The sequence below is a fragment of the Diabrotica undecimpunctata genome, chromosome 1 (genome assembly GCF_040954645.1).
Source record: "Diabrotica undecimpunctata isolate CICGRU chromosome 1, icDiaUnde3, whole genome shotgun sequence".
In the NCBI taxonomy this organism is placed as follows: domain Eukaryota; kingdom Metazoa; phylum Arthropoda; class Insecta; order Coleoptera; family Chrysomelidae; genus Diabrotica; species Diabrotica undecimpunctata.
Genome location: NC_092803.1, coordinates 199,343,617 through 199,357,121, shown reverse-complemented (window position 1 = coordinate 199,357,121; position 13,505 = coordinate 199,343,617). Strand labels below are relative to the sequence as shown.

The following is a 13,505-nucleotide window of genomic DNA, read 5'->3' as shown; positions in this document are numbered from 1 at the left end:
ATAAGCTGGATATAATACAGCTGAATGGTTGACGACGAAAAGGCCTATTCTCTTCGGAACGAGCTATTTAAACATTTAAAGTTCCAAGAAGTATTAATATTGATAAGAAACTTAAATGATGTATGAATATTAAAACTTTAAGATACCAGGGGCATCGAAGAGTTAGAAGACAAGACAGAAATTGAAAAGTAGAGTTTGAGCGCCAGGTCGTTGTATTAATACAAAATACTTAAAAACGGAAAGCGAGAATAATCGATAGAAAAAATAAAAAAAGCTGTTACATTATATTTAACGTAACAGCTTTTCCGCGATAAGTTTATAGTTTCGTGTTTTGTTTAAGCCTTCCTCCCAGTGATATGTCATTAAGTTTTGAGCTAGATTATTGCGGTGGTTTGTTGGTCTCTTTTCGTATTGTTTGGTAACTTCTTCCTTCTTTCCTTCTTTCCTTCCTTCCTTAACAGTTATCATTTTAAAGTCTTGTCTCCTAAAGACTTCTACAGAAGTACCCTTACTGAGTACAACAAAGAACTCAGAAAATCAAAGAGTAACTCATGGAGGAAACTCTGCGAAAGGATAGTACAATTAACCTCTTCACAACGACTCCAAAAGATTCTCTCAAAAGATCACACAAATGGCATCGGACTGATCAAAAAGCCGAATGGACACTAAACTAAAAACCTAACGGAAACTATAAGAGAACTGTTAAATACTCATTTTTCTGGTTCTCAACAAATATTAGAAGATAAACCACAAAGTATCCAGCTGGGAAATGCTCTAAGGAACCTTAACATATCCAGCAGGTAACTGGTGGAAAAAATCTTTACAAAAAACAAAATCGAATAGGCCGGTAAAATAAATATTTCCTGCTTTAGTCGAAAAAACAGCCACAGCAACAGTGGCGTTTTATAGCAAGCCTTGTGTTAGCTCACATTTCAAAAAATTGAAAGGACGCAAAGGAGGAATTTGTACCAAAGATGGAGAAACATCCTACTGACGAATCGAAGTTTTATACCCCATGTGCCTCCTCTCCTTTCTTTTGAAAACAATGGAGAAACCAGTAGACTACTACATAAGTAGCGAAACTATAACAAGGAAATCGCTTCGCGGTTGGAGGATTGGAGGTTGGAGGATGATTTTCAGCATTAGCAATCAGACTAAAAAAACTGGCCATGCCTATGCTTAGACCGGCACGCGGCTGAGTAGATTATTACTACAGATTTTATGATATGATAAAAGTCATCTACAGGAATTAAAAGACTTGAAGATATAAAATAGGTAAATACCGCTTAAAGTATGGATCTAGGCACTGAATCTAGGCATCTACTTTGGAAGACGTTAAGAAATTGCGCATTTATTATTTATTTCAATACTCAACACTGCAATAACGTTCTACAAAATATTATTTTAGGAAAATCAATAAAAATCTTTCGAGCTTCCAAACTCATGTATAAATTCCGTAAAAATATTTACCCGTCAAAGAACACCGACGTATTCTACGGTCTCATTAATCATCCCTTATTGCCGCATCCGCTTCCGTAAGTTCGTACAACATATACCGCAGGGACTTTTTAGTCCCCGAACAGTGTGATTGATTGTTAAGTCACCGAAGCTCGTCTCGCGCCGAGTGCACCTCCACGAGCTTATTTTATCATCCAACGGTCCTGAGGGAACGGGGAAATTTGTTCATGCCCGTGAATATTCCCGAACAATATTGTTTTTTTCGCTTTGCACATCATACGAGGATAAAAATATTGTTTGGAGTTTTTAGGTACCTAGCAACGGAATGTCTTCATTGTTCATCTTGATTTTTGTTTATAATACAAATTATTTAATCCAATAAGCAGTAAGCCGATTGTGTTTGCACGAAAAATTGATTTATATATTATATTTTTGGTTGCTCACCCTAACGGAAAGCTTGCCAATAATTTACAATAATTATGTTCCTGATGATCTCGTTGAGGAATCTTTGGAAATAGTACCGTTTCATATTCCATTTGTCAAACGTTTTATAAATGATTTGATGGTATTTTTTTTGAGGCCTTCTCTCTATTCGGATTGCCGAATATAGGCCTCTAATAATTCTCACCATTCATCTCTGTTGTTTGTAAAAAGTTTCCACATTGACCCTGCAGTTCTTATAATATCGTCGCTCCAGCGTATTTGCGGTCTTCCTCGTGGTATTTTGGCTTCATATCGCCGCCAATTCCCGATTTCTTTATTCCATCGGCCATCCTTAAGACGTTCGTTATGTCCCATTTCAGTTTAGCTGCCTATTCGACAAAACCTTTTACTTTTGTTCTATTATGTATGTCTTCATTGGTTTTATGGTCTTTAAGTGAGATACCCAGCATCTGTCGTTCCATAGCTCTCTGAGTTCTTCTGATCTTCTCCATGTTTATTTTAGTGAATGTCCAGGTTTGAGCTCCATATGTAAGTACAGGTAGGATACAGGAATTAAACACTTTGGTTCGCGGTCTTTGAGATATATTTATTTTTAAGTACGTATGAGAGTCTTCCGAATGCTTTCCATCCCATTTTTACACGTCTGCTTATTTCGGTAATCTGATTTTCTTTGCTTACCTTGACATTTTGACCCAGATATGTATATTCATCTACGTGATCTATCTCTTTCCCTTGGATGTTTATGCTCGTATGCTCCTCAATGATCGTATTCAGTGCATTCCACGTGTCGGCTATTAGTACTACATCATAGCATCAAATAGTACTACAGATATAGATGTACTATTTGATGCTATAGTACAGTCTAAATTATAGGCACTAAACTCTAAGAAATTATAATTGAATTTTAACGGCAACGGTGTTGCCAGGTTGTGAATATAGATAATTTACCAACTTCTGTAATAATAATTCACATACAGTCATAGAATAACGGACTTGTTAAAGTATCTCATAAAACATGGCAATGGTGACCGATGGGAAAGAACAGTAGATCATTGAAGACCAAAATTAGAGAAAGTACAACACAGTATAATATTCTTCGAGTAATTATGATAAGTAAAATCGAATGACGCAGGGAAATTGATAGAAAACAAGCCTCGCGGTTCAAGAATGTCAGAAAATGGAGAATAGCTCAAGGCAGAAAGAGTCTTGCCGTGTCAAAGCCCAAGCACATTAGGCAGCCTGACTGCCGCACTAGAACACGCCTGTTGCACCAGCAGTCCGTTAGTTACCTGCAGCCAAAGCAAGTGGGTATTCTTAAGGTAAATGAATATGGCTGCGGTTAGTCTTCGCGCACTTGTCGTGTCAAGACCTATCCCCAACGTTTTTAAAATGACTTTTTGACACCAAAAAATGAATTCAGGAAATTGAAAGCCGTAAGCCGAAGAACTCAGTGATCGAGAAGGAGAAAAACGAGGATCGGAAGAAACTACCAATATTTTGCAAGGGAGATTTACCAGCCTTTCCTTTATTTTGAATTTTTTACATGACAAATAGTAAATAATTATGGCCTCTTTCACGTCCATACCACTTTAAGAAACGGAAGCAACTGGCCTTAGATTCGCTGCTATAACTAACTGCTCATATATGTCGGCTGTCGCAGCCAAGCTGTCTAGTGCGCGGGGACACTTAATCTCCAACAATAAGGGGACTTGATAAGGCACGTCAAGAAGAAGAGAAAAGTACCTTCAGATATTTCGAATCAATTTCGATAATTCGGCCTAAAGCACATCGAATTTATATTTCGTGTATGAGAACTTTCTTAAAAGTAAAATAATAAACTTAAAACCTACAGTATTCTTAAGACCTTATTGTTTATTCCGTCTTTATAAATATCCAACCACATTAACACACAATTTAAATTTTTTATTATCTTCTGCTCAGCGGGATTCGAACTTTGCCCCAAATTAATGAATAGCTCGAAGGTTAGCAAATAACGCCTAAAAACTCCAGCGGAAAAATATGAAGAATGAGTGCCGTAAGGACTGCCATAATTTTTAATAATTAAGTAGGAAAGTATTGAAAGGAAGGGGCGCGAGGTTTGTGGCTTGCTGCTCAGTTTTCTAATTCCTTTATCCAAACATCTCTTGACGTTTCAAGGGAACGGGGCATTAATTCAGTTATAACTTTGTGATATGAGCAATGCGTAAGCTTCGGTATGTATTATGCCGTATTAAAAAGTAGAGATTATTTATTAATGTGGTTTAATCTCGCAAAACAATATTAAATAGAATAAGAAATGAGGATTTTTAATGAAACCTCTTTATTTAAATTATACTTTTTATATGAAATGTTGATTAGATAAATTATGGTATCAAGATCATGTCTTCGTAGGTATTGTTGACAGTAAAGGATCATGACTGATGGTGTAAGTCTGTTTACCACTGTTTTTTGAGTCTTCGAAACCGTAAAAATACCCTTAAAAGATATCATCATCATATAACGGGGGTCCTACGGCGATTGCCGCTTTCCGCATTTCAGCCTCCATCTTTTCCTACCTCTCCAATCTCCCTCTTCTAAGCCTCTAGATTGCATTGTTTTTGTAATTTCTCTTCTCCAGGAATTTGGTGGTCTTCCCCTTTTCATTCTTTCTGGTGGAACATACATTAAGGCTTTCTTTGGCCACCGCTCCTCCTCCATTCTCATCACGTGACCATACCATTGTAATTGCCTTCCTTGTATTCTATCTGAAAGAGTATCTCAAATTCCTGTACGGTTTCGTATTTCCTCATTCCTGATTCTTTCCATTCTCGATACTCGACATGACCTTCTAAGATAATCCATTTCCACAACGTCTACTTTATCTCGTTCATTCTTTGTCACCGTCCAACATTCAGCACCATATGTGGTAATTGGTTCTACAATTGCTCTGTATACGCGAAGTTTGGTATACAAGGCTTAAAAGATATACTTATTACTAAAATTGGATTAGATAGATCAATATGCAGTTATTTTCTAACTTTCTTTTTTTTTTTAATATTTCTACAGAGCATATTCTGCTTACAGTAATAATATTAAAAGTTTTTGGCGTGTTCACTAAGCCACACTGTGCTATGCTTTCAAATCCACTTTTTTGTACTTTACAATTTCGAAGGGTCTTCTTCTAATAAGTATATAGATCATCATCATCATCATCATAAGTGGCTCGACAATCCGTTGTGGATCTTGGCCTGCTCTCAAAGAAGTCACCACTCCTGTCGATTTCTGGTAACTTCCCTCTTTTTTCTAACCCTTAGAATATGTAGGTCTTCTTCCACATCATCAATCCATCTCATTCGTGGTCGTCCTCTGCTTCTTGTGCCCTCTGGTTTTGAAAATGTTAATCTCTTCGTGTATTCGTGATCTGACATCCTAGCAATGTATCCAGCGCATTTAAGTCTCTGCACTTTAACGAATAAGTATATAGATAAATAGATAAAATCGAGTTTAAAGCAGTTTTATGTGAAGTATAACTTAAAGGTATTTGAATTCTAAAAAAATTAGAATGACTGGCCTATAAGGATACAGCGTGATCTTTAATAGGGTGTTCTAAAAAAAATACTGTTAAAGACTTAACATATCCCTAATAATCCCTCATTATTCTTTTACAATTATTATTAAGAAAACACGAAAATATATTCTCCTTATTTTCGATATATCTCAACTCAAATAAAACGAGTTTTTTGTCTCGTCAGCTTTCCGTTAAAACTAGTTGCTTCTTTTGGTATTCAAACACACTTCGATATTATTTTATCGCCAATTCTCCTCTTCTCAATATAAAAAGTTAATATTTTTACGAACACAAATGATGATGAATGGTTTTTGCTCTCATCAACCGCTTCGCTAATTCGTTACAAAATACAAGTTTTTTGTGTACTTAGAACTGGGTCAACAATATTTATTCATTCTCGAAACTCGTAAAAGGACAATACATTTTTTAGTTCTATTGTTTTATCATTATGCAGTTTCTTCATAAATGTATAGACAAAGTGGGTTTTTAGAGGGACATATAAATTTCGTTAAAACCTCTTGAAAAAATTGCGGTTTCAGTTCCTATAAAAGTTTGATTTCTCTCTTCTCTCAGACTTCTTCGTCCTCGATCATCAAGTAGAATATTTCTCACTCGCACCAGCGGAATAAGACAAGGGGATTCATTAAGAATTTAATCATGGATGACATCATCAAAAGCGTTAACAAAGAAAGAGGATACAGAATGGGAAACAAAGAAATAAAAATACTCTGTTATGCAGACGACGATATAGACAGCCCAAAAAACAAAAGAATTTAATATGACAATCTCATCTCAGACAACTAAAACAATAGTAGTCAGGAAGGAATCAACCAGATGTATAATAGAAATTGATGGCATCAGTATTGAACAAGTAATGGAAATAAAAAACCTGGGAATTACACTGTCCAGCTATGGAGACGTGGACAAAGAAGTGAGAGATCAAGTACAAAAAGAGATGCCTTAATAACACCATTTATACAGCCAGTGTAAGACCAATAATGACATAGGCCTCACAAAACAAGACCCGACACAGATACAATGCAAAGGCTACTGGAAACCACATAAGCAGAATGGAGGAGACCCGTATTGTCAAAATAGCAAGAGATAAGTCACCAATCGGCAAAAGAAGTATCAGATGACCACTCAAAAGATGGAGTGACAACCTTCAATAGAGGTATTAATCCGCCAATAAAAAAGCAAAATCGCTTATAAAGAGGAAGAAGAAGAAGAAGAATTTTATTGACGGCAGCTCGAAAAAGGGATGCAGAGGATATGTTAAACCCTTCAATCTGGTTTCTAAGTCATGACGTCCTTCTGCGACCTGGCCCACTTTTTCGGTTTATCCGTATTGTAATAAAATGCATTATATCTCTTTGTGTGGCGTTTTAACATGGCCAATATATTTCAAATTTAAAGATGGAAAAAGTATTTTCAAAGGAAGTGTGTAAAAGATTTTAATTCCTTCAAAGATTCACTGACTTCAAATTATTTCTGAGGGTGTACAAGGGGTCTATGATTCTAGTGATGTGTTTCTAGTGATATAAATTTGTTTGAGATTCAGGAAAGTGCACACTGAATAGTTCTTTCAAGCTTTTTTCACCATACTGATTTACTCACCTGATTCTTTTTAGAGTTTAGGTTTAATTATCTGAGGTTTCTGAGAGATAGCTCTATGAATTCTTGACATTTCTTAAGATTCTATAAAACCAACTATACTTTACCATTACTTTCATTTTTTTAATATTTACTTTTAAATTTAAAGTTCACCCATTTATCTTTCTATATTATAAAAAAATAAACTGAACATACCAAGAAATTTGTAAAACACATCGTACATTTGTGAACTTTAAAAACGATGATAAATATGTTTTAACATAACCCAGCTTGTATCATAGTTACACATATTCAATTACACCATATCCTCGGAACAAATATTTGATAAACAACGAATAAATCAAGCAGCAGGAGTTTATGGAACGCCCGCGGATGGCAATGAAGAAACCCCAGCGAAAACTCTACGGCACCCGGGTTGCATAACGACCCCCTGGCGCGTTCGGCACTCGCACCCTCGCTAAACATCCGTCCAAACGGCGCAATAAATATTAATTCACTTTTTTATGGTGTTTCGTTTTAATGTGTTAATTTGGCATTTGTGTTTTGACATATTGAACGTCGTAAATAGTCGAAGAGACAAAGGCGCTGATGCTAGAAACGGAGAAGGTGTAACATATGGTCGTGATTTTGAAACACTGATAAAACGAATGTTAAAAAATTGCAGAGGATCACTGGGGACTGATTGGTTAGATATAAACTGTACTGTTAGGGGATTTTATTAGCGTCCTTCAATTGAACCTACTAACTCACAATTGTAATCTACAGATATTAAAAACTACGTATCAATCTAAGAATTTATAGTGGTTCTTGTTAAGTTCTGCCTCAAAATGGCATCACAAAGGGACGTATTATAATATTTTTTCACCATCACTTACTTAAGTCACCTGCAAGCTTATAGACGTCACATGTTTGTTGTTCATTTTTAAATAATTATTTTATTCCAATTTCTTTTAATTTTATTCATTTGTCGTTCTTCTTTTTCGTTTTACTATTTTTCTTCTGAAAATAGTTGGCGCTCGACTTTTCTGTAAACTAAATATTCTGTTTAATCACTGTTCTTCAATTGAAGTTTTTAATTATTTCAGTTCAATTTTATTTCGATACAATCAGTTACAATATTCTGATCATCAGTTGGTAATTCCGATCATCATCATCATAAGTGGCTCGACAATCCGTTGTGGATCATGGCCTGCTCACAAAGAAGTCGCCACTCCTGTCAATCCCTGGCAACTTCCCTCCATTCGGATCAGTAATTCCGATCGCCATTGTCAAATTTCAGATCAATTGACTTGTAGAAGGAATGATTCTTTTCTGTATTTAAACAGAAATTTTAAGGCAGAGTTCAATTGACTAAGGGATGTAGAAAGCCACATAGTGGCTACTACTATTTCATCAACACATCAGTGTGGAGCGTACAATCAACATCAGTTTGAAGTCAATAATCATCATCAAAGTGAAGATTACAATCAATCTCTTATTCAAAATAAAATAAGAGATTGAGTCAAAATTAAGACAGATATATGAAGAAATGCTTGAAAGCGATCTGGGAAAAAAATAGTTTTATAACTTACTAATCAGGCATTGTTAAATGCATTGCGATTACACAACTAAATAATAATTAGAATAAATAAAAAACGGAGTAAAGTAATAACAAATATATTAAATAAAAGGGGACCAAAAAAGAAAAACGGAAGTGCCTTACTTATGCAAGCTTATGTAATGTCATTTTTTAAACATGTAGTAAGATTTTTAAATACTCCTTATATAAATTTAACAAATGCTTTGATTAGTATTAAAGTTTTAATATATATAAAATAATGTGACGAACACATTGCAATTATATTTTTCTATAACACTGTTTCATTTTGAAGTTTCAAGTCTCATATTCAAACTCGAACACTAGCTTAATTCTTTAGCATTATGCTACTAACAATGCTATGCAAAATAGAAAAGTACATTATTTAATACATACCCAAGCTTCCGACGAAGCATTTTAATATATTTAAGACTTGGCTTATAACGTTGCATTATATTCGGAGTTTACAGACCGTGGTCTGGTATTCATGATTTTTCTTAATTTCATTATCGTTTATTGCGACGATTTTTACGTAAGAGCGGGCGTCGATATCTCTTGTCATGATATAAAGAATAACAGGTATGATATTGCGCAGGCCACTGTCAGCAGATCTCCTACTCTTGACGTCACAATGAGAGTGGCCGTCATTGTAATAATATCTGCTTATAATGGGAATTTTATTAATTTTTTAGCTTTTGGCTTCTTTGATAAGCTTATAGATTTCATGGTGTTTTGTGAAATTAAAGTTGATTTGTAGGCTTTTTTTGTGTGAAAAAATTATTATTTGGAATATTTTGAACTCTTTATGTGATTTTATAAGTGATAGTGGCTTTGTAGCCCTAAATAGTAAAATGCAAGGGGCAAGATCAAAAGGGAAGTCACGGAAAAGGTGGGAGCATGAAGTGGCAGCGGACGTGCAAGATTTGCTAGACGTGAGAACCTGGAGCAGATCGGCTAGTGACCGGCAAGGATGGAGGCATAGTTTGGAGGAGGACAAGGCTCGATTTGGGCTGTAGCGCCATTGGAGAGAGAGAGAGAGAGAGAGATATGTTTCATTATTATTGAGTCAGTACTTAATACTCAACCATACTCGTATCCTTCCAGTATTTTTTAGGGACTTTTGCTAGGAATCATTTATAATGTGAACATAAAATGCGTTGTGCAGTAGCTGGTTGTTTGAGTGATAATCAGACAAGAGATGTCAATAAATCTGGTAGGTTTCATGGTTTTCTCAAGGGCTCGGTAGTAAAAAAGCTGTGGGTTATTGTTTGTTACCGTGTAGACAAATTTAATATTAAACTTTAAGCCGGAAGACTTTGAAAGAAATTTGCAGCTTAAATTGCTGCAATATGAATTAAATAAACAACCTAAGCTGATGCTGTTCCGTTTCTTCATCTGCCACAATCAAAAAGTTTATTAATAAATCAACTTAGGAGGCAGGAAAGGTTTTCCAAAAAAATCGAGGAGGATTGTGGAACAGATAATTACACAATCTCTTTCGATTTTGAATGTATTTTAGAATTAAGAAATTAATTTTAACGCTTGAAGAAGATATGAGAAATAAAAGAAAATTAAACAAAAAAATCGGTTGCCTGTAAAGTCGGTTTTACGGACGAAGATTTTACGTGACAACGTCTTTTTCTCGGTAGAATATTTATTGATATGAATATTATTAAATTGCACAATAGGAACAAGGAATTGAATGAAAATAAGAATTGCACAAATTTTAACTATAGAAATATATTTTGTTTACTAAAACATTGTACATGTAAACTTAAACTTAACTAATTTCCAACGTGCTAATTCTCTAGTGCTGCGCGCGCAGCGGACCGATCATGTTTGAGTGGGAGAGAGACGCAAGGCATTCGCCGGTCCGGTGGGCCTCTCTCTCGTTCGGTGACTCATCGTAACAGACGTGAGCGGGCGTTACACTTTTTCATGAGTGATTCCGAGCCACAACCTAATTTAAGACGTTGTCACGTCAAAAGGAACTTAAAACCTTGTGTTTTATTTGTTCTGTCAATTTACTTACAGATAGTTACTGATCACTTATTTTCATCTGTTTACTTGCAATTAGACGATCTCCTCCTTGAGACTGGTGACAAATAAGACAAGCCAATAAAAAGAGAGCTCGTAAAATTTACGAAGCTTACGTTCCTAGGATTAAAAAGCGAAGAATACAAAAAAAGTTTTAAATAAAATTCACAAATATATTTTACAGATTTATTTTTGTTCGCTGTATTATTTATTAATTTTTTCAATCAAAATAATAAAACACCTGTATTTCAATAAATCCAAATCTATATTAATCTGTAAAATGACTTTTTATTGCCAATTAAAAATTTATTATGTTCCGAGCGACAATGTTCTTACGGGGAATATTTAAAATCACTCTCATTGTGACGTCATGCGCGAACTCATTCCAATTTCGAACTCGGGAGTATCATACTCTCTTGTCGCTCCAATCGATCACTGTTGCTCTTCCTCAAGTATTTATGCTATTTGTAGCCATCTCATGTGCTCCGGGATTTCTCGGTTGGTCCAATACGGCATTTTTAGTACGTCTGAGAAGGGTTTTTATATTCAGTAGTTTTAAGAGAGAGTTTTGTTTTTCGTAGTGTTTTTTTTTTAATTTAATAACGTCTTTGAACATCCTTGCACAGTGGTATGTTCTTTCACTAAGCAACTGAGTTTCCCGAGTTTCTGCAGTAATGTGTGATAGCAAAATTTTCACCTTTGCATCAAATACTTAATTATGTTCCGTTCCAAGAGACTGACAATTTTCCTTACGATATTTTTCATTAACCACTCTTTTTCAGGTTTACACTACTTCTGTTGTGGACAATTTGTATGTGGGTACCATTCAACGTTTCAATATCTTTGTAAAAACTAACTTCTTCTGATCTAGGGGAAAGCTGATGATCACGGTAACTCAAGTACTTAACAACATACCTGAGGGTGAAAACCAATAGCCGAAGGAGAAATTGACATACTATAATACTGAGCTAAATCTTCTATCTCTGGTGGATGTATCTTTGTTTTGGAGACCTTCTTTCTAATAAGTGCCCAGTCAGTGTCTTCTTTCACTGATGGATGTTTCTTTGTTATGGATTGTTTCTTTTTGACAAATGTTGACGTATAGGCATCTTCTGTCTGTGTAGGCACTTATGTGTATTCGATTTATTCCACTGCTGGTTAGATAGTAATACGTCTTGTGGAGAGGATACAGATCATGCAAGGGACGACATAATGTTGGTAAAATGGTTCTTTTCAAGTTTTATTATTTATTTAATTACGTAGTATGTATTTTTACGTGAAACGCTTTGAGTGCAACTGTGACTGTTATTTCCTTATAAATAAGAAACATTGTGAATCGATGTCGGCAAACCTCTGGAGACCGATCACTTCCTCCTTGTGTGCAAATCTCAAAGCGAACTATATAAATATTGGAGGTAAAAAAATTGACCTTTTTTTAGGATGTCAGTGTATTCTTCACAAATTTCGTTGCTGCAAATGTCACAAATTTAGTAGGAAAATGAGAAACTTTCTGTTTGGGGTATTAACCAATGTGTTGCTGAAAGATAAGCAGAAACCTTTTGGAACGTATTAGGTTCATATGTTTTATCCACGAAAAATTTTTAGGATAAAGTAAACTCCTGCTTAGAGAGGACAGTCTCTTATCTATGGTTGGAAGGTTCAATATTCGATGTACTTTCGCTGAGGGGTTGGGATATCGCTTGTAGTTAGCTTCACACAGTATTTTTCTTTCTGAGGTTAGTAGTTGTAAGATAAATCACGATTGAGCACAGAGCAAACGTTAAGGAGAAAGCAAACCTTTATACTCGATCACCAGACTGAGTTACTTTTTGTATATAGAGTTACTTTTTGTAGAAGCAGTAAAGCAATATGTAGTGTGTAACATTACAAATAATCTTGCGCAATATACTAAATGACAAATCAAACCTATTTGCAACATCACAGGTTTTTTATTTATTTATTTTTTTATAATTCTTGCTTTATTTTGTTTCGCAAAAGAGTGTTGACCACGATTCTACAAAAAAATGTCCTAAACAAACCTGAACGTGAAACTATAACTCCTCAGATCGTTCAAAAAAACCCTAACAAAGATTTCCTTAGTTACGCATGATCGTAACGTCAAAAACCATGGTTCGCGCGTAAACCGAACAAAGTTATTTTTTGATATAAACATTAGTTTTATAAAAAAGTATTAAAAGCACCAAGCATCAATCCCGGTACTTCTCGCATGCTCTCTATCATCTGTCTTGATATGAAGTAATCATAGATAGCAGAAATAATTATTCAGATTTTTTTATTTAATTAATTCTGTAAAGTAATAAACAAAAAGTTGGAGGCGCCGGGCATCGATCCCGGTACCTCTCGCATGCTAAGCGAGCGCTCTACCATCTGAGCTACGCCCCCTGATTCCAAAACAAAATCTGTAATTAAATCGCGGTAAAGTATGATCTAGTTTAATAAATATGAGTGTCGCATACTAAAAGTTAAAATATATTACATTTTTTATTATTAGATACACGATACACATATTTTTATCAAAAGATGGAAAAGGGAGGTATTATTGAAGTGTCTAAAAGATTTTAATTCCTAGCTGAGCATCTTCGGAGCTATGGTCAAATATTAAATATCCTACTTTATAGGAGAGATCATGTGGTAAGCAGAAAATTGCTGATTCTATTTTTAATTTTTTCTTTTCTTTTCTTCAAGCCCCTCAATCACCTCGCTCACAACATTAAATGCCGCGTTCTTGAGTTGCTAAAGTAATTATATGACTCAAAATAGGAATAAAATTGTTGTTTGATAACCTCTTCAATCACTTTCCCAAAAGTA

At 35.0% G+C, this 13,505-nt stretch overlaps 1 non-coding gene across 1 annotated transcript; it reads right to left on the bottom strand.

The window, feature by feature from the left end:
- Positions 1-13,006: 13,006 nt before the first annotated feature.
- On the bottom strand, positions 13,007-13,079 carry TRNAA-AGC (transfer RNA alanine (anticodon AGC)). The gene has a single exon. It is a non-coding gene; the product is annotated as a tRNA-Ala (tRNA).
- Between the last annotated feature and the right edge of the window lie 426 nt (positions 13,080-13,505).